Below are 27,372 nucleotides of genomic sequence, written 5' to 3'. Positions count from 1 at the left end.
CCTATACTCCTCACTACCAGTAAAACAGTCATTTGCAATAAACCATTACATGTTTAGTGTGAAGCAGTTTTATTATAAATTTCATTGATCATTCATAAAAATAATACAGAGAGCAAGTCTCAAAACAATCTAGACATATCCAAGTCAGTGAGGAGCTTTTTAGAGACCCCTACTGAAGTGAAGGAATAACATAGGTAAGAGCAGACATTTAGGACTTGTTATTGTTACTAATACCCTTCCCACTCATTAAAATTATCTTTTAGTTGCACCTACCTCTGTAAATAAATGTTATGGATTGTAAAATGGCAGTTATCAGAAAGGAGAAACAAGACTGTGTTGTTTCCCTCCAATAGTAATGACATAGAGAAGGGCAAAGTCTCCTTCCCTTAGGGATTTCTAGATCTTAGAATATTCCCCATTGTATTGTGAAAGTGGAGTAAAGCTGATTTTATATTTTCTGCTTGTTTTGAGGGTCAAAAAATGTGATTTAGAGAAAAGAACACAGGACCTGGAATCAAAGAAATTGATCAAGTTCCTAAACGTCTCTGATCTTCATTTTTTATCTATTAAGTAGGAATAGTAATTATGACTTTGACGCTTTGTTTTTTAAGAATTAAATGTTTAAATGTCTATTATAAGGACCAAATAGCCTATGGTTTTCGGAATGTTCCAAATCTGCCCTTCTGTAACTACTAAACACTTGAAATATGTCAGCATAACTGAGGAACTGAATTGTTAATTTTAATTAATTTAAAATTTAAAAGACACATGTAGCTATGATTGCCATCTTGGAAGGTGCAACGTGGAATATGGTTTTAGTTTCAATTATTTCCACTGCAAATTAATTAACTCTACTCCACTCTAGAAATCCATAACTTCGTATACTGGACTTATTTAAGACTGGTTCCTTATATGTAGGCAAAGATAGGTATGTGATCATTTTAAAAACACTTGTGAGATGAAATCAGAACGCAACTGCATTTCTGTCTACCACTTTCCTTTTAAAAATGTATTCACGGGGTTGGGGGGGCAGTTTTTTCCAATACCACTAATAAAAATTCCCCAGTTGGCCTCGTGTATCTTCTGGTCACTCTTAGACCGAAAGAAAATTCTGCGGTTACTTTAAGTTGTAAAACACAGCTTTGTTTCATAAATTAGAATGTCTCATCCAGTATTTCCATCAATACACTGGACTCCCAGCTTAAGACAGATCCCCCTGCCCTGCAGCTTTACAGCCTTTGGGGGAGGGAGTGTTGTGTGCCCCTTTTCCTGCCACACCTCCTCCATCACCTGACTTACAAGATCCTGGTACTGAAGCCTCCAAAACTGGGGAATGGGGAAGGAAAGGGAGAGAGAAAACAGAACTTTTTTACTCTACTGGTATGATGGAAAGCTGCTTTTGTCTCTGCTAATGTTTATTGCTGGTACTGTGTGTGTGTGTGTGTGTGTGTGTGTGTGTGTGTGTGTGTGTGTGTGTATACACGCAACCATGCACAAGTGAGCTCTGGGGGATCCTGCGAAGCTTATGACTGCACCCCTCGTGAAATGAGCCACGCATCTAACTCTTTTGTCAGCTACTCCTTCAGCTTTTTTTTTTTTAAGCAGAAAGACACGTCAAGCTTTCCAGGAGTTTGCAATAAAGCCACTTCCTCAAAGCTTGAGATAAAAAGTACCATTCCTCACTTCTGCCCCCTCTGCATTGGGTTAGCTCTCCAGATCATTCCCACAAAATCCTGTGTTCTTTCTCCCTATAGTTTTTTTTATAACCTAGAAGTGAGAAAGGAGCTCACGAACTGTAAAAATATCCCCAATTGGGATTTTAGTCAGATACCTCTTTTTGTATCTCCAATCAATTATTTTAGAATCTTAGCCAAAATTTTCAGTTTAATATTCTATTACTTTGCAAAAATGACCACTGTAGCTGTGTTAATAGTTAGAGACTTCAAAGCACATAACAACTTTCAATAGGAGACTAGTTCGTAAGTTTTGACATATCTATAATGTAAAAAAAAAAAAAGTGTGGTATCTTCGTATGTGATGATGTGAATAAATCATCAAAATATTAAGTAAAACAAAAAGTAAGGACTCCAAATATTCCATATGTTTAGAATATTGATAATTGAAAGAATTCAGAGGAAACTGCAAACTGCTGTGCTTCTGAGGTCAGAATTTGCAGATGAGGAATCTGAAACCTGGCGTTTTAACTTACTTTTCATTCTCTAAGCTTGTATATTATTTTTTCTTGTGAGTAAGAATAACTTTATGTTTTTAAAATATCTTTGCAAATATATTTGGACAGATATTAAAGCCTCTCTTGATTGTTCAGTTTTTAAAAATACTATTTTCAAGTATCTCTACCTGGCACAGTCTCTAACACCTTTTTATCAGCCCTAGCTTCCCAACACAGATTTGTCTAAATGCTAGTCTGAATGAAATGCGCTACCTAAATAACTGGCCAGCTCATTTATAGCATCAACCTTTGGAAACTTGACTGAAACACCAAAGATAGGATAAATGAGTCTATATTATTGAGTAAATATGTGAGCTGTAACAAACATGCTTTCTTTTCCCAGGAGAATACAGAAAAACAGACTGGATTATAGGTATTACATTAAACTACATTCATTAAGTTTGTAAGCTACATGTAAATACAGAGGGATTTACTTAACATCTGGATTATTTGAATCTTTATATTCAAAGACAATTTTTTACTGAATTTTCAGTATATCGAAATAATCCAAAAAAGAGAATCATCCACTGAGAGGTCTCTGTTGGAGACATGCTACTTTTCAATCACACAAGGTTACGGCCTGCTTCTATAGCTTAGTCTGAGGGTCTAGAATTAAATTTAGCTATAGATATGAAAGAGAAACTTTTAGTAAGTAAAAAGAAAATTTGGTATATGAACTGATATGTGAATTAATACACCTTATTTCTTTCGAATGACAAAAAGTAAGAAGAGAAACCCATATAAAATTTTGCCTTTGTTAAGGCAAAATTTTCATGAAGTTAAACTGGTTAGTTTCTAGTAATGTCATTTTGGTCATAATATATTTCTTGTAACTTCAGTCAGGAAGACAAATCGAATGCCATGTTATAGAATTAAACAAAAGTAAGTATTTAATTCCATGCAAAAGGAAAGAAGAAATTAAGACAGAAAAAAAGAAAAACAACAACAACCACCTAGAAGACAACAACCTAGAAGACAACTTCAGTCAGGAAGACAAATCGAAAGCCATGTTATAGAATTAAACAAAAGTAAGTATTTAACTCCACGCAAAAGGAAAGAAGAAATTAAGACAGAAAAAAAGAACAACAACAACAACGTAGAAGACAGTGTAAGTCACAGTATTACAAAAGATATAAATATTCCAAAAACGTTTTTCCAAGACAAAGCAAATGTAGCAAGCAGCCTGGATCCCAAAGGTCTTCCATGGTCCTCTTCCTGATTGTACTGCCTGCCACTGATTTGGTCATGACCACGGCTTCCTAAAACTCCCTTTCCTCTACTTTCTTTCATTAATATCCTAGTGGTTTTCCTGCTATTGCTTTGATCATTCCTTCCATGTTTTCTTCAGTGACTCCAACTATGTTACCTGTTTATTTAAATATTGTCCCTGATTTTCTTGTTTTTTTCACTCTCAGAGATCTCTTTGAGCTATTTCAGCCTTCCCCATGATTCTATGTCCCATTTTTATAGGAAAAACTCACTGATCTTTGTCTCTAACCTAGATCTCTGCCCTGAGCTGCAGAACCTTAACAGCCCCTTCAGACTGTCTCAGTGTGAATGCTGCCATACCCTTGTACATCTCCATATGTCCCTCAAATCAACATATCCATAATAGAACTCAGCTCTCTTTCCTTATTTTCACCAATAAAATTCCTGTTTCCCGCCCCCCCCCCGAACTCTGTTGATGGTTTTGCAATCTTCTCAGTTATATCAGATAAAATCTTGGAGCCTCTTGAACTCCATCCTCTCTCACATATATCATGTCCATCTACTCGGTAAACCTTCTTGCCACATCTCTTTCTATCTAATGCCATGGCAACTGCCCTGAGCTAGTCTTTATTACATCCTTTATGGAGACTTAATCCCCTCTCCATTGCACTAGCCTTCCATTTCTTTTTCTCTTCTTTTCCTATGCTATTCTGCCCACTGCATGAAAGTCATGTCACTGAAACACAGGTCTAGTAATAGCATTCTTGGTGTCTGACCTGGCCACTCTGTTGAAACTGCTCTGGGCAACACTACCACAGAAATGTAAAGGCCACCTTTCATTCTTGTTAGGCTTTGCTTTGACATGTGACACTGTTAACTTCTCCCTTGTTGGAAGTTTTCCTTTGTCTTCACTCACTCTACTCATCATTGGGTTTCCTCCTATTTTTTTGGCCTGTCCTTCTCAGTCTCCACTATGGCTGTTTCTTCCTTTAATTAAGCCTTCATGTTTTATGTCAGAGGACACCACTATGAGCCCCCTACTCTTCTCATTCTGCAGTCTTCAATACCTCTGGGAGATCCCACCCACAACATGGAGTGAACATTCAACACTTTTGAAACCAGAAAAAGCAAATAAATGCTATTCTGTAAAAGACTGTACCCATAGATGAAGGTATAAAGGTGTGGTATACACACACAGAGGAACATTACTTGGCCACAAAAATGTGAATTTGCTATGCGTGACAACATGATGGACCTAAGAGGGCATTATGCTAAGTGAAATAAGTCAGAAAGACAAATACCACATAATTTCACTTATATGTGGAATCTAAAAAACAAAATAAATAAACCAACAAACAAAAACAGGATTAGACCTATAAATACAGAGAATATCTGATGGTTACCAGAGGAGAGAGGAGTGGAGGACTGGCAAAATGGATGAAGGGGAGGGGAGATACAAGCTTCCAGTTATGGAATGAGTAAGTCATAGGAATGAAAGGTACATACTAGTCTGTGGTAATATAATACGGTTGCATGGTGACAGACAGTGGCCACACTTGTGAGCATACCACAAATGACAACATCGTATAACCAAAACTAATGTAACATTGTGTGTCCACTGTACTTAAATTGAAAAAAAAGAAAAAAAAAAAAAAAGACTAAACTCGGTTGTTAAATTTCTTCAAGCAATTTTCTTTATCCCAAAACCACCTTGGACTATCTCCCATTGTGGCCCTCCTAGTCCTCACTACACTTTTCCAGGCTGGGTTAGGCATCTCTATCCTGTATAAAACCCTGTTTTAGTTCTCACACTGTATTATCAATTTTATATACTTATTTGTCACTTCCTTTGTAATATGAGCTCTGCCATCTCTACATCTCCAGCACAAGCAAAGCACAGGCAGAATAAATGTTTACTGAATAAATTAATGAATAATGCAACTCACCTCACAGTGACTCATACTGATTTCTCACTGCCTTCAGAAAAAAGTACACATTTCTAGGACCAACATTTGAAAATCGTTTGTAATTAGACACAACCTGTCTTTCCAGTCTTGTTCTCTTTGTTTTTTTTGCCCCCAGTACCCCAAATACTAAATCTCAAAGCACATCTGTCTATAGGAAGGGATAGTGCTTTTCCTGTTCAGTTCTGTATCCCAGAACTTAGCTCAGTGCCTCACAAAGTACAGTTGTTCAGAAATTATTTGTTGAATTAATTAGATAAATTAACTTCACCAAATATATCTCCTATTTTCTACTTCCTCATACTTTATAAAAAGCCACTCCCTTCCTTTTCATGCCTCTTTACTTCTTTTCTCTCATCTCCAAGGCTCAGTAAAGTTTGATAACCTATAAGGGTCATTTTCCAATTTACCTAGGCAAAATTAAATTAAATTAAATATTCTCTTGATATAATTTAAATATTAACTAGATTTTAACTTTTTGCAAGTTAAGGATTATGATACCTTAATGTCTCTCTTTCCAGTCTGTTCCCACCTATCCTTTCTCACCTGTCCTAACTGGAATAGACTGAGTGTATATTAAATCCACCAAGCCTACTTACCAACTGTTGATGCAGTATTTCTGTGAGTTGGTTTCTTCATCTCTAAAATTGGTATAATACATTATCTGTCCCCCAAATTAGTTAAATAAGACAATGTAATTAAAGTGCTTAGGACAGCCATGGTAAGCATTCAGTGACATTAATAGTTGTTAATATTATCATCATCATTATTATTAGTCTCTCACATAGGTTGAAAAATAAGAAAGTTGATTTGAAATCAAATTTTGCACTATATTTTAGAGACTGGAATGTTCCAAAAATATCTTAGATGCTCAGATGCCACAGTGTCTGGTTTTCAGTTACATCTGGAAAGACTATTTATTTAGAACATTTGAGATAAATAAGTGTGTTGAGAATGGAGAGAAACAGTTCCTCTCATTCATTTTGGCCGGGAATAAAATGTGATATAAACATTTTGAAAAGCAATTTATTATCAGTATCTCATAAAACTGAAGATGCATATGCCTATGGCTCAGCAAATCTATTCCCTGAAACAGTCACTACAGTAATTCTTATATTACTACCCAAGTGCATATGTAAAAAATACTTATTTTAGTGTTACTTATGATAGCAAAATACCACATAGCTATGAAAATGAATAAGTTGTGCTACAAAATCAACATGGATTCATCTCCAAAGTGCAATGCTGAGAAAAAAGAGCAAGTTGCAGATAAATAATATATATGCTAACGTTTATATAAAAATTTTTTAGACATTCAAAACAATGTTATATACTGTTTGTGGATATATTCACATAGTGGCAGGAAGAATAAAAACACACAAATAAAAACAGAAAAATAAATGCATACAATGGAGAGATAATGTACAAAGACAGGACAGTAGCAACCTCTGAGGTGGGAAAGTAGAGAACAGGATAAGGGAAAGTGCTGTATATATTTTTTTTAATTTCTAATATCTTATTGTTTAAGCTGAGAATCTTTGCGATATCTGCCTATCCTTAAATATCTATCTACTATGTATTTTATATTAGGGAAACATCCAAATTAAGTGCCCTTCTCAGTAAAAGGAGAGACACAGAAAACTCCACTTTAAAATACATAGAAGTCAAACCTGGTAACTATTCTCCTGGCCAAAGATGAAGATATTCTCATGAAAGACCCAATAAAGGAGTCTCATCTCTGAGCAAGATGATGACTATAATAATTAAGAGATAATTCTCCAGAGAAAATAAAATCTTAGGAGGAAATAGTCAACCTCCTCTCTGTTGTTCATCATGCTCAGATTATTAAGTCCTATGCCCAAAGCACTCTGCCTGCATTCATGTGCCCTCTGCTCCAAACCACTTACAAGCCATTCCTTAGATGATCTTCCTAGAGCACGACTTTCACCATGTCCCTGAGTCAGGACACCACATAGAAGCTGAAGTCCAGATCTTTTTAAAGCTTCCACAATCAACCTTATTCCAGCACCGTTATCCAAAGATATTCATAGAATACCAAATGTCCTTCCTTCCAAGCTATACATAAATATAACTGATTCCATTTCACTTCCTAATTTTTGTATTTGACAGTGCCTCTATTTCAATGTTTCCCAAACTTCATGCATTCTGGCACCTTTTCATGATTTTTCCATTACCAAGTATGATCTGAACTATTTTTTACTTAATATTCTCTGTAAATCCACTCTGATTTTAGCTCAGATAAGTATTATAAAAATAAAGATAAATAAAAAATAAGTATAAATACAAATTTATTTAAAATAAAGATAAGGATAAATAAAAATTTATGTATTTAAAAATAAAAACACATTTCTAGCAGTATCATAAATGGATTAAAAAAACAGTGTCTATTGGAATAAATAGACAATACATACAAAAATAAATGTTATTCTAAAAGTTAAGTTACAATTAAATACCTTTTGCCTGCTAAAATCATTGACCCTGTTACTTACTCTATAATTCTTACAAAGGAGAATTAAAAACAAGGGTTGGAAGCGAGTGTTAGTTGAAGTCATATCAACAACAGTAATTAAACTCGGTCCTTGAAAACTGGAAAGAAATTTGAAAAACATGCTAACTTCCCTCACAGCATTACTCAATGTTATTGATTGTCCATTCTATCTACTTCCTAAAATCATTTCATCCATGTGAAGCTTGGGGAATACTGCTTTAGATGAGATAGGCTCTTCATTTTTTCCTGCCTTCCAGGTCTGGCTAAAGCTCCACACTTCCCGGGGTGTCCTCTTAATATTCATTAGGTCATGGCCTTCCCTTTCTCGGCTATTCTGAGTCTTTTCACTCCATTCTGCTTTTGATGGGCTCAGATAAAAGTTTGGAAGCTTATATCTTCTAATCTCTAATGATGACAGTTCAAGCAAAGATTTCTGGCATTCCTTTTATCCCCTGATATTAAGCATCATATATTCTAAGAAGTGGGAATTAATGAAGGGTGATGCCACGAATGGTAGTCATGATTAGTGGATTAGCACTTCCTCCCTTTAATTATTTATGAATATATTTCTCTTAGAGTAGATCAGGATCCCCTCAAGGACTAAGTCTCAATTACTTTAACTCCAGGGTCCTGCCCAGGGGGAGAACATTGCAGGATTGCTAGAAGTAGTTGTTAAATAAATAAACGACACCTCCTAGACAAAGTAGGCCAGAGACAGCATTCAATAGCAAAAACAGTGGTCTCTTTTGGCAAGTATTTATCAAGTACTTCTGCGGCTTTCCCTCTGCTGTATTTTCATTCTGATGTTACCTGGATTTCCTGACGTAGCTTCCGAGAGGATTTAAATTCATGTGGTATATTACATGTAAAACCTTGCACACTTGTCACAAACACGTGTTGCTATGACCTTCGGTTATCACTAAATACCCTAGGGGATAGTCTTAATAGCTAGGAATGCATTGGTCTTTCAAGAAAGGATTTTCCAGAAGTTCAACAATGACAAACTTCCAGGATTCAAATCAAGAGAATTCCAAGTTGCCTTTTGTCCTCCAAATAAGCTAATACATTTTAAGATAACGTGGCATTTAACAGATCTTGTCTTGACAGTCTGTTATTTCTAAGACAAAAGACACATAAAAATAATCTGTTTATAAATAAGCTACAATGAAGGTGAGAAAACCTGAATAAATAATGCAATTGAGATATAATTAATAATTATGACTTCTTAATTCCTAGATTCTATACAGTACCCATAAAATTATATTGAATATCACTATTATGAATTAGAGATAATCACATAACTAAGTTAAGGAGAGTATTATTAAAAGATGACCATTAAGGTGGAGACAACTTCAAGAATATACCAGAAATTCATCATCATCACTATTTATTATTGGAATGTAAAAAACAGATACTAACATAGGTGATCCAATATCAATCTTCTGAAAATGGACTTAGACATTTTTCAAGAGTGAGGGACATATTAATAAATTGGAGGTACCAGAATTTTCACCACATGCTCTTTGATCTATTTTTTTAAATTGTAGTGAAACACATAACATAAAACTTATCAACTTGACCATTTGTAAGTGTATGGTTTAGTGTTAAGTATATTTACATTGTGTGCAACCAATCATCAGAACATTTTCAAACTGCAAAACCAAAACTCTGCACCCATTAAACATTTCCTATTTCCCCTTCCCCAACCCCTGGCAACCACTATTCTGCTTTCTGTTTCTATAAATTTGACTGCTCTTAATACCTCATATAAGTGGAATCACCTTATCACATTAAAAAGTTTATTTAATCTGTTTTTGAAGATTAGTTGAAAATTAGGAAAAAGTCAAACTTATCCTACTTCAGTTATTATCTAATCAACTACTTAGTATGATGCAAATTTCATCTATTAACCCAATGAGGTAGATTTCATACCAATTCCACAAATGAGGAAACTGAGGCTTGACCAGGTGAAATATCTACCAAAGGCCACACATCTGATAAGTAGTGGAGCCTTCAAATTCAACTTTATCTGACTTCAGTGTCTGTAGTCTTCAACTCACTTGGTTGTCTTTTAAAACAGTTAAAAGTTTTCAGAGGATTTCTACCATCTATGTATATGAAGCAAGCCAGAAACAGGTGTGTGTGTGTGTGTGTGTGTGTGTGTGTGTGTTTCTAATTTGACTTTGAATGTTGCATATCTTCTTCCTCTTTTTATGAATTATTTTATTCTAGATTATTTCTCGAGTTATCATTCTAGCCTCTCAAAGTTTATTCTTATACCATGTCCTACAAAATCACTGAATATCAGTTACCTTCCTTTTTTTCTTTCCAAGCAGGACTTAGGCTGGAAGAAGCATTTAGTTTGTTCAATTCTTCTGGAAATTACATGGTTTCCTAGTGTGTACTACGTAACAGTAGTGAAAAGATATTAATTTTTTAAGAACAACACTTACAGTTGTGGAAATGAACCCCAGCTTCTTCAGTTCAGGAACATCATTTTTGTGAATGGAAGTCACTCTACCAAAACCCAGGACTCTCTTCAAATGTGTCTCCCTCTGTGTGTAGTGGCTGAACTGCTGCTTATCGAGACACCTGGGACTATAAGTCCTCCCACTGTGACTCCAAGGTTGCCCAACCAGAAACCCTAAAAGGCAAAAGAACTACAATACCCACAATTCAGACTCCTCACCTGAAACCAGGAGAAGAGGGTGGATGGTTACAGTTTCACTCTAGGGAAAAAGGTTATATAAATAAAAAGCAGAACAGTAAAGCAAAGCATTAAAACAGTCAGGTCAGGTGGGAATATGTAAGAATAATTTGTAAATATAGACCTATTTCTATAAAAGGAAACAAAAGTGGTTTGATGTTTGCCAAGGAATGAGACAGCTCCCTAGGTATAGGCAAGGACTCAAAACTCCTCACGCAAACAAATCCTCCTGCAGAGGTGGAACCTGCCCCGCCAGATTCTCTTTGAGTGAGTCAGAGCTGAGGATGCCTCACTGCCTGGTGGAGCCTGTGAATGAGGGCGTCCCTGGTGTTCTCCTACATATGCACTGTGATCTTCACTCAGAGGTGTGACAGACACAGTGGAGATCTTTGACCTTTCATCTGACAAAAATGCCCTGGATTTTTTTTTTTAATGTGCTTTCAAAAATGTGAGCAAAATGGAATCCCTTTTTGATATTTCCTTCCATTTTCTGATTTTGTGTTTTCCTTCTGTATATTCTAGCATTATTTCTGATGGCTTGAAATTCAAGGACAAGAAAATTGAAGGGAAAAAAAAGAAAAATGGATTTTTAAAACTTAGGTAAAATGAAAGGTGCAATGATTGTTTCACTTCTTTGCAACTCTGGGAAAAGAGAATGTTAAAAAAAAAAAAAGAAAGAAAGAAAGAAAGAAAGAAAGCCAGCCAAGGAATGTGTTTCCTCCATTTGCTCACATAGCAACTTTTTCGAGCCTTTCATTTCCTCTTAGACACAACCCAGAAAATGGATATAGACAAGCCCTGGCTTGCCCTGAGCCCCAAAACATAATGGAAAGATCCACCTAAAATATGAAGATGGTAGGGTACCTGGGTGGTTCAGTCTGTTAAGAGTCCAACCTTTTGTTGTTGTTGTTATTGTTTAGATCATCACCTCAGGGTCATGAGATGGAAGACCATGACTGGTGTGGAGCCTGTGTGAGATTCTCTCTCTCCCTTTCTCTCTCTGCCCCTACCCCTCTCCCTCTCTTAAAAAAAATAAATAAATAAGGAGATAGTGTATAAGTGACAAAGGAGAAATTTCTTTCCCTTTTCTGCACTTTCTCTCTACTCTTTCTAAATGCTGCCTCCCTAAGGAACCCTGGGGTTTCATGTGCCCATGCTGCTTAATCCACCCAGAGTTCTGTTGAAGTACCCCCTTGGGTGGTCCCACAATCCAAAGCGTGCTATTTTATCTGCCTTTGTCACAAGTCCTTCAATCTTCTGACTAGAACCTAAGTTGTCTTTTGCTATTTATATTCCTTCAAGAACAAATGGCTCTCCATTTCCCCAGACCCTACAGACCTTTTGTTCTCCATGCTGTTTCTTCTCCCTAAAATATTCTTTGCCTACATTTAAATGTTCAAATCTTTCCTTTCTTTCAAAGCTCATTGAAAAAACACTCTTCTTCAAGTAGCTCCCTCCAGTCATTTATTTTCTCCCTCCTTATGAATTGCATAATATTTTTTCTAGTCTTCTCCTAACAGTTTTTATACCTTGTTTCCTTGAGTGTGTGTGTGTGTGTGAAGGTAACACCTTCCAGTAAGAAGGCAACACCTTATTTTATTCCTACTTCACTAACTCAGATAAATAACCAATGAATGAAATAATGAGATATCAACTCTAAACTGGATGTTAATACCAAAGCCATTTCTTCAAGATTTATTTGAGAGAGAGAGAAAGAGAGTTCACACTCACAAATGGGGTGGGGGAGACAAAGGGAAAGACTCTCAAGCAGACTCCCTGCTGAGTGTGGAGACCATTGTGGGCTCAATCTCACCACCCTGAGACCAGAACCTGAGCCAAAATCAAGAGTCAGATGCTTAAGTGACTGAGCCACCCAGATGCCCCAATACCAGTATCATTTCTATTTGTCCCAGAAAACAAACATTTACTTTAAAAGAACTCTCAAATTCATGTAAAGAGTACTGTTATCAGAGTCCCCCTGTGGTCTAGTCTGGTGTGGCTTCCATAATCTTTATTTACAAAAAGGTAAGGTATTAAATCCATCAGTTTAACTCCTGACAGTGCCTGAAATGAAGGCTCTCATGGATCAGCACTAATTGTTTCATGGCTATGCTTCATGTGGTGTACCTGGCTTTCTTAACAGCTTCCAAATACTGGCCCTCAGCCCCATGACTGCATCCTGGACAGTCAGCCCTGCCTTCTTCTATGATTTTGATCACTCCAGCATCTCTGGCTCATTTCCCCTATAATCTAATCTCCCGGCTCTCAACGTATATCTCTGAACTTTGGACTACTTAAATAATTCCTTACCATTAATCTCTTTCACCCAAGGGAGGTAAGTCTCTTGCCACTTGTTAGTTCCTTAAACTTCTCCTACTATGGGATTTTCTTGGTCCCCACACACTACCCTGTCTTCTAGCTGTCAGCCACTGTGGAGGAAGTGAACCTTCTAGATCTTGCTGACACACAATGATATTTCTCTGAGCCATCAGACACAAAGGCAGGCTGCTGAAGGTGACTGTTATCTGGAATGGAAAGTCTTCCTAACTCTTCTCTATCATGTCATAAAGGCTGTCAGCCCCTTAGCCTACCTATGGGACCATAATCTAAATGATCTAAAGTTGGGCACAGAGTTGATGGTCAGCATATACCTCTGTGTCATTTCCTTAAAAATCTCTTTTCTGACCTCTTTGCCCCTACTTTTCCCCTTACATGTTTCTAATTTATGGAGATGTCTCACTGGGTTGACTTTTTTTCACACCAATCCAAGATGTGTTCATTTACCCGTGAAACCATGATCACTTGCAGCCATAGTATTTATTGTACCTAAAAAATAAGTAGAATATGGACAAACGTTATTTCCTGACAGACGGAAATAGGGTATGGAAAGCCAACCCTAGTGATCCCAGGGAAGCAAGCCAAAGATGGAGTGGAACTCAGAGGGATGCTTCAGTAGAAACATATTGGTAGTTGTTGAAGAGTCAAATATACCGGAAACAGAGGCTCCATGTTCAGTCACACAATTTACACTACTTATTGCCCAGTTGGGATTGCTAACCAGGTACTAACTATACCTGCATCCCTAAGTGTTGGGATGTGAAGGTGCCAAGAGGGCCAGTGGACAGGATGCCAGGGGTTAGGCAAAGAGGCTACACTGTTCCTTTGTGACTATAGAAAAATGGTAAAAATCATCCATTGATGTTTGCCATGCTTGTACAATGTTCCCAAAAGGTCCATTGGTCAAGCACCAGAATCAAACCAGACAACTCCACAGCAGGTGACAAGACCAGACCCAGATAGCATCACATGGACTTCAGGCCCCCTTCTTTTTGCCACACCATAATGCTATGTCTCTCCTCCTACCATACCCTCAGATACAATCATGGAGAGAAACCAGAGAAAAAGGACGAGAAGAAACTAAAAATAAAATAGGAGCCACCCAAAGAATTATTTAAGCTAAAGACTGTGATGTACTAAACTGTGAATATTTTATTTTTTAATTTTTAAAAAAAATTTTAATCTTTTATTAACATATAATATATTATTTGTTTCAGGGTACAGGTCTGTGATTCAACAGTCTGACACAATTCCTATCACTCACCATAGTATATAGTGTCCTAGTGTCCATCACCCAGCCACCTCATTTAAAACCTGCCTCACTACATCCATACTCTAATAGTGACAACTGACATGGAAGCTGAAACGGCAATGACTCATTGACCCAGCCAGCCTGGTAGATAAGAGCAGAGCACTCAGAATACCTAATCAGACACAGCCATCTGGGAGCTGGAATTAGGAACTGGCGACACAAAGAAGTAGGGATAGGGGAGAATCCACTCTCGTGAACAGAGGCAGTGGTGTCAACAATGTCCCACACTGAATGTGGCTGTAATGGTCATGGAAAGTAGGGTCTAGGACTCTTTTTTTTTTTTTTTAAAGATTTTATTTATTTATTTGACAGAGAGATCACAAGTCGGCAGAGAGTCAGGCAGAGAGAGAGAGAAGCAGGCTCCCGCTGAGCAAAGAGCCCGATGCGGGGCTCGATCCCAGGACACTGAGATCATGACCTGAGCCGAAGGCAGCAGCTTAATCCACTGAGCTACCCAGGCGCCCCGGGTCTAGGACTCTTGATGTTGATCATGCAAACTGTGGTTTCTTGGGCTAGCAAAAACAATGAATTTATCCAATGGCATTGTTTTGGCTGCTGCTCTGGCTTTCCAGCAACCCCCTAGAAATTATGGGAGGGAGTTTGGTGTGTTGCTTTTCAATTTATATCAAACTCATTTGCTATTGCTTGGAGGTCAAAACTCCAACTGATACATATACCTAACACAGTTCTTACTTCAATGACACAGAGAGTACCTCTGCCTACCCTGTTATTGTTAGACTCCATCAGATCAAGGACTGGATCTTATTTCATCTCTAAATACCAAAAACTCCACAGCGGCTGTTGACCTAAATTAAACTGACCAGTAAAATAAGGAAGCCTTGCTTACAGTTCCTTCTAACTTTAAAATTCTTTAACTACATGGAAGCTGTCAGTTGTTTATTAATGCAGAGGTAATTTTTTTCTCCAGCTGTTTAGAATTTAGGCTTTATTCCCTCTCTACATCTAGTAAAAGAGCATAGCTAGTGATTTCTTGCCTCCAGAGGGGAAAATCAAACACACAAAAAAAGGGTGTTACTTAATAATCAAAAGGGGATTTTCTTGGTATCCTTCAATGACCTATGTTAAATGTCACTCATGTTTGGTCTCTGTAGGACAAATATACCAGAAAAAGTAATAGGAAACAGCCATATTCCCCACATGCTCAGATATTTCCCAGTATGAGGTTATCTTGGAGAGAAAGGCCACATTTGAAGCTTAGAAGAAAGTTCCCCCAGGAGTTTTTTCTCTGTTGTCTTTCATTATTATTGACTCTCAGACCCCTGGGCTGCCTGTGACATCCGTTTTCTGGGCCACTTTGTCTCTGAGTCATGATCATACTGTGACTTTCCAAAAACAGTTAATAACTGTGCCATTTACCAGTTAATTTCAGTGAATACCTCAAATCATAGTAAAATGTTACGGCCAAAGTTAATTTAGGTCAGACTGATCTTATTTCCCAAGATTAAGAAAGGGAGCCAAATTGTTCTTACAATTTCATATTTTCCTTCATTACATCTTTCTGACTCTTTATTCAACCATAAGATGAATCATCCATAAATTGACCCCCACCAAGCTGTAAAAGTTGAGAAGTTGAGAAGTTCATCACTGTTTTCTTTCGCTCACTGCTTTCAGGATAACACACAAGAAAACATGTGCCAACTGTTCGCATGATCATAAGATGTTTCCGTGCTGCCCTTTTGCTACTAATCAACAACAGAGGACCCTCTGTGCAGCTTTTGCTGGAACGTCTATGGGTTACTTGCCTCCTAACTATAACCTAAAGAGTTGTGCATTTGTTGATTCATCTATATTTTTATTGGTGCAATTGCCACTTTTATACCAACATCACTCTTTGTTAACATCTTCAACTGTTTTTTATATCAACATCCCTGGAACTTACATATTTTCCAGAAAGTTTCCAAAGTATATACATGTACATTTGTCACTAAATCCAAAGAATGTGTAGAACTTTGATAAAATAGCGATTTTGTGCATTCATTTAATAGTTATATGTGTGCGTAAACCTCACAATCTAGAACCCAAGACAAAATAATCCTAATTCATCTGCTAATATGGTTTGTATAATATGTTTCACTATATATATTTCTTGAACTTTTTTAAGTTTTGCACAAAGAAGACACAAAACATTTTAAATGTTAATATCCATCCATATACTGCTATGTGCTGCAGACACCGTCATTGGGATTTTTCAAGAACAGTTTAATTTTTCTGTCAGCTTGAAGCTCTGCAATAATGTAGCGGTATAGTTCATACCCGGGGAATACGGCCTCTTCTTCTGCATGTTCCTAATAAGTATTAAACCACAGTGGGTTAAGAGATTGGATTCTATAGAAACACAGGATTATCTACAAGGTACAAAAATCCAGGGCACCTGGGTGGCTCAGTGGGTTAAAGACTCTGCCTTCAGCTCAGGTCATGATCCCAGGGTCCTGGGATCGAGCCCCGCACTGGGCTCTCCGCTCAGCGGGGAGCCTGCTTCCTCCTCTCTCTTTGCCTGCTTCTCTGCCTACTTGTGATCTCTGTCTGCCAAATAAGTAAGTGAAATCTTAAAAAAAAAAAAGAAAAGAAAAAAATCCTGTGTTCTGGTTGACATACCAAAGGAGGAATGTTTTAAGTCACTTACCCATTATCCTGTAAGGATTCCCATCCATCTGGGATGTCAGAGCCTATTTGAGGTTGGCTGCTTATATTTCCACAAATGATATTGCTAACAATATCATTCTGAGTATATTTGTTTTTGATTGCCACCATAACAAATCATCACAAATTTAGTGGTTTAAACCACACAAATTTATTATCTTATAGTTGTGAAAGTCAGGAGGCTGACATGAATCTCACTAGACTAAAACCAAGATATGAGCAAGAATACATTCTTTCCTAGTACCTCTGGAGGAGAACCCATTTCCTTGACTTTTTCAACTTTCAGACACCATCCACACTTCTTAGCCGAGATCCACTTCCTCCATCTTGAAAGCCTGCAACAGCAGGTTGAATCTTCTCAAGTGACATCTTTCTAATCCTGTCATCACCTCTCTCTCTTTCTCTGTCTCTCCTTCTCTGTGCCTCTGTCCATCTCTCTGCCTTTTTCTGTCACCATCTGACTCTGTCTCTGTTTCTCTGTCTTTCTCACTCCTTCTCAGAAGCTGGGAAAGCATCTCTGCACAGGACTCATTGATTATACTGAGATCACCCGGGAAGACCAGGATATTGGATATCTGCCTCATTCCCCCACCCCTACCACCATCTCAAAGTAAAGACCTTAATCATATCTGCTCAGTCATTCTTGCATATCAGGTAACATATTCACTGTTCTTGGGGATTAGGAAGTAGACACCTGGAGGGGCCATTACTCAGGCTATAATACCAGGTTACCACCTCAGGGAATTCTCTATATAGTATTCTAAGTTTAGAACTGGGTCCTATATAGACATCCACTGAAGTTGAGAGAAAATATGTTTATTTGCACATAGAACCAATTTTAAGAGAAGATATATAATTGAAGAGGCATAAAGAAAGGCCCTGGGTCCTCCAATCATCACCTGCTTCTGGGATGGCATCTGTTATTTAATTCTGAGAGATTCATGATTCAGTTCTAAAAGTGATTTGCTCTCAAGAGCAATTAAGTTAAATTAATTAAATAAGACCATATTTAAAAGGGGGTCGAAAAGGAAAATCCATTGAGCAGGGCACTTGGGTGGCTCAGTCAGTTAAGGGTCTCCCTTTGACTCAGGTCATGATCACAGGGTTCTGGGATCGACCCCTATGTCAGGCTCTCTGTTCACCGGGAAGCATGCTTCTCCCTCTCCCTGTCGCTTCTCCTGCTTGTACTCTCTCTCTGTCAAATAAATAAATAAAATATTTTTTAAAAAAGAAAAGAAAGAAAGAAAACCCAATGAGGGAAACCACCATTTCTTCATTCTAATTTGTGTAACATATTCTGAAGTAGTAATAGTCAGTTGTCTTAGATTGATTCAGCTTTTGTCTTTCCAGACTTCCTGGGGCTACAAAAGATGGTTCAACATTATTTCCAAGTCTGTATGTAGGCATAGCAAATAGAGTTAGGACCCAAACTGCTGTGCCACAGTTTTTGCCATTCCATTAGAAAGCCAATAATCCTGACACTGTAACAACAGCAATAAACATGTGAGTGCTTACTATATGCTAAAAAAAAAAAAAAGGGGGGTGTGTGTGTGCCTGAGTGGCTCAGTCAGTTAAACATCTGCCTTCACCTCAGGTCATGATCCCAGTATCCTAGGAGGGAGCCTCATGTAAGGTCCTTGCTCAGTGGGGAGTCTGCTTCTCTCTCTCCCTGCTCTTGCAGTCTTGCTCTCTTTCTCTTCCTCTCAAATAAATAAATAAAACCTTCAAAAAACAAAGACAATATTAAAATGAAAATATACCTTAGAGGGATTCCCACTGCAAGGATTCATCAATCAACATTTTAGCAGGGGTTGGTTTATGAAATGGGTAGAGTATGGGAAGCATAAAGGCAGCATTAAATGGAAAAGTAGGAGTTTGCCTGTATCAGAGATACCATACAAACTGCATCTCCCGTCTACACCGTCTACATGTAAGAGGAGTGTCTTTCCCTTCTCATAAAAGAATCCAGCCACGAAGTTCTTCATGCCTTTTAACACATGATTCTACTGCCCTGAGTATAGATGACTGATCATAGATGATTGGTTTGAAAATTGATGTCCAAAACAAAGTTGTCCATACGCAAGCTAGATCTCAGTTTGAAAAACTGTATGTTTGAGTTGTTTGTGGGCTATGAATCAATTCTCCAACATTTTAGAATGAAATAGAGTACATGGAAGTGAAACAGAACAGAATTGACAAAATAAATAGCCTGGGGTGAATAGAAGAAAATAAACTAGTAAAGAATAGATCTGAGTGCATTAAACTAATAAAAGGGGTCAGTATTGTTTCATAATGTGTCCATTTCTGTGTGTGCATGTGTCTGTGTGTATGTTTGACTATTGGGTGAAATATATAATGTTTTTCTTCCTGCAGGCAAATTTGAAAACTATAGAGCTTAACAGAAGTCTTATGAAGTACTCTGGCATAAAAGCTATGCCCAATTTATATATATATAAAATAGCAACAAACTAACCAATTAAATCATCTCTCTCATGGAATGCAAATGAAAAACTACAAAATTGAGTTGCAGGCTTTGGAGTGTTGCAAAACCAAGATAAGCACCTTGACAGGATGGAAAATAAAAACCACAAAATAGTCAAAAGCTTGAGTAATATCCAGAGACTGTGGGAGTAGAGAGCAGTAGGATGGAGGGCTGGTGATTGACAGTGACATGAGAAACAGAAAGAAACAAAGTAAAAGAAAAGTTAGTCAGAGGAATGGCAGAATCACAGAGACTGGAAGCATGAGAAACCCATTTATAAATGGCAAGGTGAGCTGAGCTGTTTGTCATTCCTACATTCAACAAATACTTACTGAGTGTCTACCGTGTGCCAGGGACTGTTCTAAGAGCTGGGGATATTGCAGTGAAGAAAACAGGTACAAATCTATACCTTCATAGAATCTATATTTGGGGCGCCTGGGGGGCTCAGTGGGTTAAGCCTCTGCCTTTGGCTCAGGTCATGATCCCAGGGTCCTGGGATCGGGCCCTGCATCGGGCTCTCTGCTCAGCAGGGAGCCTGCTTCCCCATCTCTCTCTGCTTGCTTCTCTGCCTACTTGTGATATATCTCTCTCTCTGTGTCAAATAAATAAATAAAATATAAAAAAAAAAAAGAATCTATATTCTAGTGGATGTTCACTAAGAGTTATACCCTGAAGTATGGTTGGATTCTACCTGATCATACAAATGTCACCATGACTTCCTGTGCCCCTTCACTGTTCCCTATCCTTTCAACAAAATCTCATTGTTGTATTTCTTGCAACGTGAAAGAGTCTAATTAATGAAAGAGCCAAATTAAAAGTTGATTATACCCATTTATTTATTTATTTTATTTATAAGTATTTATATTTTTTCCTCCAATAAATGATTCTCTTCATAAGGAACCAAGAATCACTTGTTAAACTTTGCCTAATTCTGTTTGTAGTTCTCCAGCCATATCCCTCCTGCCTTTTTAAGAAACATTCAGTGTCAATTACCTCTTATTTTCCTTTGTAATTTTCTTTCATATTCTACCTCTTTCTTTCATCAGGATCCTTTCCTTACTCACACATCTGTTAAGTCTCCCCCATTTCACAAAAACAGCAAACATTTACACCATTTTGAGCAGCTGTGATAATCTTTGCTCCTCATCATTGATAAGCTGTAGGCAGAATCCCCCTCTATGTTCTTGCTATCAGTTTTCTAACTTCTTCTCAGTCCTCCCTTTTGTCTGAATCCTGCTCCCATCAAAGCTCTCTTTATGGCCATTTTTTTTTTCTAAATCAATGGACTTTTTTTTCAATCTTTATCTTTCTTGATCTTTCAGATTTTCACACTTATATTAGTCACAATGGTCTAGATCATACCACACTGAAAAACAACCCCAAAACCTCAGGTTCCCTGTAACAGATGTCTACTTCTTGCTCAGGTAAGCTTCATGTTTATTGTTCAGGTAAACTTCATGAAACCAGGGCCTGTGTCTGTGTTTCTTCACCATTATTTTCCCAGCTAGCATGATGTCTGGGATTCAGTAGATGTTTGCTAACCATAGTATGAATGTATGACTGAATGATAAATTTTATTCTCCTTTTGTAAACTAGATTTTAGTGGAAATAAGACTTATATCTTTCATTAAGATTGCTCCCAAAATGGAGAGGAAATGAGGTTCTTCTCACCAGGGAAATTTTTAAAGAAAAATTTTTTTGATTAGATAAGGTTTTTGCAAAAAATGTACTTGTATATGAGATTATTAGTGATAACCTCACTAATGAAAGAGGCACAGTTGCTCATCCTTTCCAAATTATATGTCATGGACATTCCCCTAAGATGATACTTAGGGTAGAGTCTAGACACATATCCAGATGGCCTCTGCTGAAAAAGAATAATTAACCGGAACACAGTTACAGTGATTTCCCCCTTTCCATTTGAAAAGAAATTTATGAATTTCCAAAGGCAGAGTTTAAAGTCATGGATGCCATATTAAATAAATACAGGCCTGCATATTTCACTGTAGTTCTGGGCAATGGAATTAACCAGCCCCACACACAAGTGATTAAAGCGATGTGTCACCCTAAATTCCAAGGCAATAATTTTTGGTGTCATCCTAGGGACTGATGCTGCCAGTAAGAAGGAAATAATTTATCCCAATTTAGACATATATTAACTCTTTAAAATTCCTAAAGCTCCTGTAGAGGAATTTTAAATGCTGTTTAACAAATAATGTTTCTTTCCACTTAAAGGGTAAAATTTGCATTTGTGAAATTACATAATCAATTCTTTAATAATGGATTAAGCAACAGAAATCTTACTTTTTTTTTAAGATTCAAATCTATGTTTAAGACCCTGTGTCATCTATAAGGCATTTTAAAATGAACATGAGTAAAATAATTTCAATATATGTAAGAAAGACAAAATATCAAATGTGTTTGAGACTAAAATAAGGGGATATTATTCACATTAATTACTCTGTATAATTAAATTATTCTGAATTTCCCTTAGCACTTTACAGCATGAACATCTTGGAGACCTAATCAATGAATTTTAGTGTTATTATAAAAATGCTATTTGCATATATTATCTGTACCTATAAAATATTTATATTTATATATGAATTTATAGTTATTAAATTTATAAAATGAATTGCTCCAATTCCATTCACCTTTGCAGAAGAATAATAGTTTGCTAATTCTCTAAGAAACGTCCTATTGAACATGATTTAAATGATGTCCAACTCACTCATAGGTATGATAAAAGATGCAGGGGTAGAATCTAAAAAGAGATCCTTAACATTGACAGATTACTTAGAGTTTTTCAGGACTAAGACTACCTTTCTGTTTCTGTTTTTGTTTTGTTTTGTTTTTTAATTTTTATTTTAATTTCAGTTAGTTAACTTATAGTGTTTTATTAATTTTGGATATACTTATAGTGATTCAACTATTCCATACAACACCAAAGACTACCTTTATTTTGCAAATTCATACAACATTATTTATTCATATAACTCACAACAATGTATCAGGCACTGCAACAGACTGAGACTTACAGTATCTAAGTGAATCTTCGTAATAGATGAGTCAGGCTGGACACTGGCTTTCTGTGCTCTTCATTCAGTATTTATCTGCTTTAACATGATGACAATTAATATAACTTTTCCGGAGAAGTTCCAACACTCTGGAAACCATAATACTGCATTAAAAAAATATATTTTATTTATTTATTTGACAGAGAGAGAGCACAAGTAGGCAGAGAGGCAGACAGAGAGAGGAAGGGAAGCAGGCCCCCTGCTGAGCAGAGAGCCCGATGTGGGACTCGATCCCAGGACCCTGAGATCATGACCTGAGTCGAAGGCAGCGGCTTAACGCACTGAGCCACCCAGGCGCCCCTACTGCATATTTATTTTAAGATTTTATTTTTTATTTATTTGGCAGAGAGAGAGATCACTAATAGGCAGAGAGATAGGCAGAGAGAGAGGGGGGAAGCAGACTACCCGCTGAACAGAGAGCTCGATGCAGGGCTTGATCCCAGGAACCTGAGACCATGACCTGAGCCGAAGGCAGAGGCCCAACCCACTGAGTCACGCAGGTGCCCCAATACTGCATATTTTTAAATAAATGTTTTGTCTAAGTGGCTAAAAGGAGCCATTTAATAAAAGGGAAAAAATGATTTTCAAAAAAAAGTATTTGGAGATCAAAAACACTTTAGGGAAATGCTTTAGGATTCCAAAGAAGAAACTAAACAGAGAAAAGTCCCTTTCATATTCACTGGTGGGTAGATGAAAGCAAAAGTTCTGGAAAATGAAAGAGCTCTGGGACTTATTTGGATACATTTGCTTGTATTTCCAAAAGGTAAACCACATAATATAAAAGAATATTTCTGGCCAATTTAACAGTCTTAGGAGGACAGTTTGTGGTGTCACCACAAAATTTCCTTTATATATTCATGCTGCTGATATTGATTTGCCTATTGTTCTCTCTTTGGGCCAAGTTTTCCAACATCACTGAGATTGTGAGAGTATCAGAGAAATATTAGATTTGAAAGTTGTTTCCAAAAAATCTTTCTACATATATTCTCTTTGGGGAGGTGAACATGAAGGAATTGACCGATCACTGACTGCATAAACGGAGTCATGCTAGTTTTTAATAATTAAGAACTGTAGAGAATATGGCTATTGTCTCACACAAAAGTTAGAAACATCTGCTAATTCTATCATGGGATTTTTTTTCAGGAAAATGAAAATGCAGGCTTTTCCTGACTGACAAATGACCCATCAGGTGATAGAGTAATCCTTCACTATAATCATCCTCCGTCTTTCCTTTCCCAACTGACCAGGACTTTTAACATCAACTGAGAAAGAAAACTTACCTCATGTAAATCCAGAGAAACTATCAAATCATTAGTATCTAGTGGTTTTCATTAACGTAGCAGTTTCATGCCCCTAAACATTAAGACTTTTGTGGGATGATCCAAGAAACTAACCACTATTCGAACATTTTTGATTTGAGAAGCTACATTCCCATTCCAAAAAACTGACTCAGGTACATTTGATAGGGATTTTTAAAGTATACATGGTTAAAACCTAGAATGATATGAATAATAAAAATAAAGTTTGAGAGTGGTTTGGTGTGAGGAACTAGAGAGAATTTCCAACCACTCTTCAAATGTTTGTGGAATTGTGCAATTTTGCTATTGTAGATAAAACAATGACAATCCAAAAACCTGGATTCATGTCCTTACTCTTCCACTTACTAACCTATTTGACCTTGATCCAAAACACTTACCTGAGCCTCACTTTTCTCAGTAGGAAATGGTTGTGATTTCCCTCCCCCTATCTCAGGGCTGTGAGGCACCATAGAGCAGTTATGGGACATTGACTTCTGGTGATACAAATGTAGGTTTGGATTTTATCTCCACCACTTATGATGTTAGTGAATTTCTCTGAGTCTCAGTTTCTTGCCTTTTAGAATTTAGGGGAGGATTCAAAATAAATATACCTAATGAGTTCTGGGCCAATGAATAACTGAAATGATTATAAGAGATGTGGAAGGTGCCTGAAACATTAAGAGTATTATCTAATATAAAGTACCATATTGTTAAACATATGAATATGTACACCTATTATGTAATTTAAATCATAACTTGAAATCAAAATGTATACTGAACTTGATGCTTAATATCTTTCTGACTAGAATTATTGAATGCAGGCCATGGGAAGTGGAAGGTTTTAGTCTCCCTTGATTATGACTTTATTCCTAGTACCTACAACATGTCTGCCACAGAACAGCCACTCAGTAACACACTAATGAAATGCCAGGCATTTCATCTTAATAACAATCCTGTGATCCAAGTACTATTATTAGCCACAATTTACAGATAAGGAAACAGCGACATTGATCAATCTCACAGACAGTAAAGACCAGGGATGGGATTTGACAACTGTCTGGCCCTAGAGTCCATACCATTAAATGTTACAGGTACTTCAGTAGAGATAAATATTTTCAATAAGTGAGTGAACCCCCATCTTCTTATACAATGGTTTGTTAGCAACTAAGCCAAAATAACAGTAAGGATATAATGTTAGTTAAATCCATTTTGTGAGGAAGGATGGTCATTCCCTTCTGTCTGCATACAAAGTGACCATGAAAACCTCCTTGGAGCAAAAAAAGGGAAAATGGGTCTATTTTCTGAGCATGCCTGAGGCTATCTTACACAGGGCAGTGAGGGACAAAGCGGTTGTTTGCCCAGTAACTCTTAGTGGGCTTTGAATAAAATGATATGGTGCAGCATTTTCTCCTTCAGTTAAATCCCACAGAATACACTGACACTCCTGGTAAACTGTGGGGGTAAACTGGGCTCAATGGAGAGCTCTGCCTGTAGGGGCTCTCCCTTGCAAGGACTAGACCCCAAAGAAGCTGCTGGTCTACTCCCAAATCTAGGAAGTAAGAGTCATGCTTCCTAGGTCATATTCTGATTTCTCCATTAGGTGATTCACTCATCTTTGTATTTTTCATTTTCTCTACTCAGAAGTAAGCAATTTCTAGCCTGGGTAGTTTTTGCTCTTAAAGTGAGTTCATGTCATAGAAGAGCTGTGGAACAGTTGTGTGACCTTACAGATTACACACCTCAACCTTAATTTCTTAGTAATATTTGTATTTTTTACTTTATATATGGGGGAGAGTGCAAAATGACAGAATGGTCAAAGGCAGAGTGCTGGCACAGCATTTGCCTGGTTCCTGTCCTGTGTTCTATGATTCTCCTGTGCCCTCCTCTTGAAAGTGATGACACTAATACTTCTATCAGTAGAATTTTGCAAGGGTTAGCAGAGCTTAATATGTGTACAGTTTCTACAATAGTGTGCTGGCATGTGATGGCAATGTCTTAATAAATGTTCATTGTTATTGAATTACTATGGTTTGTAACTGAATTACTATAGTGCTCAGGGATGGCCTAATCACCTTTCTCCTCACAGGACAACTGCTAGGATGCCCCGACAAAAGCCTCTACCCTGCCTGCAGAGGAGGTAAATGTGAAGTTATGAAGCTCACTCAGTAGTGAATCAGCCAGGGAATCTGATTGCTCTCCCATTTTAGTACAGTTTTCTAGGGGAAACATGTTAAATCTCAAAAACATTGTCTGGAAGAAGCCATTTGGTGTTCCTGAAGCCTGATTATAGCATTGCTTGATTTACAAAATGTACTTCTCTTAGCAGTCTTAATGAATTCCAAATTTCCATTCCCTAATTTATATACGAAAAATTATACAAAGCCGCAGTCTGAATCCTATTCTTGCCCTTTTCACCAGTAAAAATGTTTCAGTGTATGCAAGAAACACAGAAGTGTTGTGGCTGGATTCAGAAAGATACTTCATGTACAAAATATACATACTTGTTTATAGGACAAAAAAAAAAAAAAAAGTAAAGGAGTCCAGGAGTTTAAAAAAAAATTAGAACAAAGGGGCACGGGGATTTGAATAGATTTTTTTAAAAAATTAGAACAAAGGGGCATGGGGATTTGAATAGATTTTTTTTTTTAAATTAGAACAAAGGGGCATGGGGATTTGAATAGATGAGACAGTCTGAAAAGAAAGTTTCTTCCATCTACTCCAACAAACTCATTGAGTGAGTAATATATGCAAGACTCCAGAAAAACAAGGTGATAAAACATGTTTTCTGCCTTTAAGAAAATTCCAATACCATGATAGAATTATTAAAGTAGGAATTCACGCAAGGAGAGGGAAGCACAGAGGTGGGAACACCTCCATCTGCTTGGCAAGACAATGGTGGTAGAAACACTCTTAACAAAGGAGGTAACAAGTGGATTGAACTAAAAAGATGAGTAGTAACTGTCTGGGAAGAATGAAGGGCAAGGCCTTCCAAGCAGATGGACCAGTGCACACAAAGCCACCCAAGACTTGAAATAGACTGGCATGTTTGAGAAATCGCAAGTTTGAGGTCTTTTGGGGCCTTTTCACTCTCTCTGAGTCATGAGAAGATTTACTCAGCAGCACTTCTGGTACACGTGTTCTAGCCCTTCAGATCTCCGCTTAAATGTCACATCTCTAGGAAACTTTCCCAGACAAACCACATAGCATAATTTAACGCCTTATAATTTTCTAGCTAATAACTATTCTCATTCTGTTAACAAAGTATACTAATATTTTTTTAATTTCCCTTATTAGTTTATTGTTTATTTACAGACAACTTGGCCCTAATTGTTCCTTGAAAGCACATACCCTATCTTATTTACCACGGTGTCTTGCCTACCAGAAAGGAGACACTCAGTAAATATTCGGTAAATTAATGAAGTGGGTTGCACATGTAAGCAAGGGGAAAAGGTTGAAGAGGTTGAAGGGATTAGTAAGCCAGCATAAGGATTGCATATATTCATTAGGTGTAGAGGAACCACTGGTGATAAATAAATAGGAAACAATATATAATTAGTTTCCTCTTAGAAGATCACTCCTATGATTG

At 37.2% G+C, this 27,372-nt stretch overlaps 1 protein-coding gene across 3 annotated transcripts in view; it reads right to left on the bottom strand.

Moving 5' to 3' along the window:
* MACC1 (MET transcriptional regulator MACC1) overlaps positions 1 to 27,372 on the bottom strand; it is a 93,143-nt gene that overhangs the window by 54,770 nt on the left and 11,001 nt on the right. Inside the window, exon 1 of one of the 3 annotated variants that reach the window (XM_032304033.1) lies at positions 10,366 to 10,850. The exons of the other annotated variants lie outside the window; for them this stretch is intronic. The gene's annotated coding sequence lies outside the window, so the exon portion shown is untranslated. Of the gene's footprint in view, positions 1 to 10,365; positions 10,851 to 27,372 lie in introns of those variants that run through there. 3 annotated transcript variants of the gene reach the window in all.

Source organism: Mustela erminea, chromosome 11 (genome assembly GCF_009829155.1).
Source record: "Mustela erminea isolate mMusErm1 chromosome 11, mMusErm1.Pri, whole genome shotgun sequence".
Taxonomy (NCBI): domain Eukaryota; kingdom Metazoa; phylum Chordata; class Mammalia; order Carnivora; family Mustelidae; genus Mustela; species Mustela erminea.
This window is presented reverse-complemented; position numbering and strand designations above follow the sequence as displayed.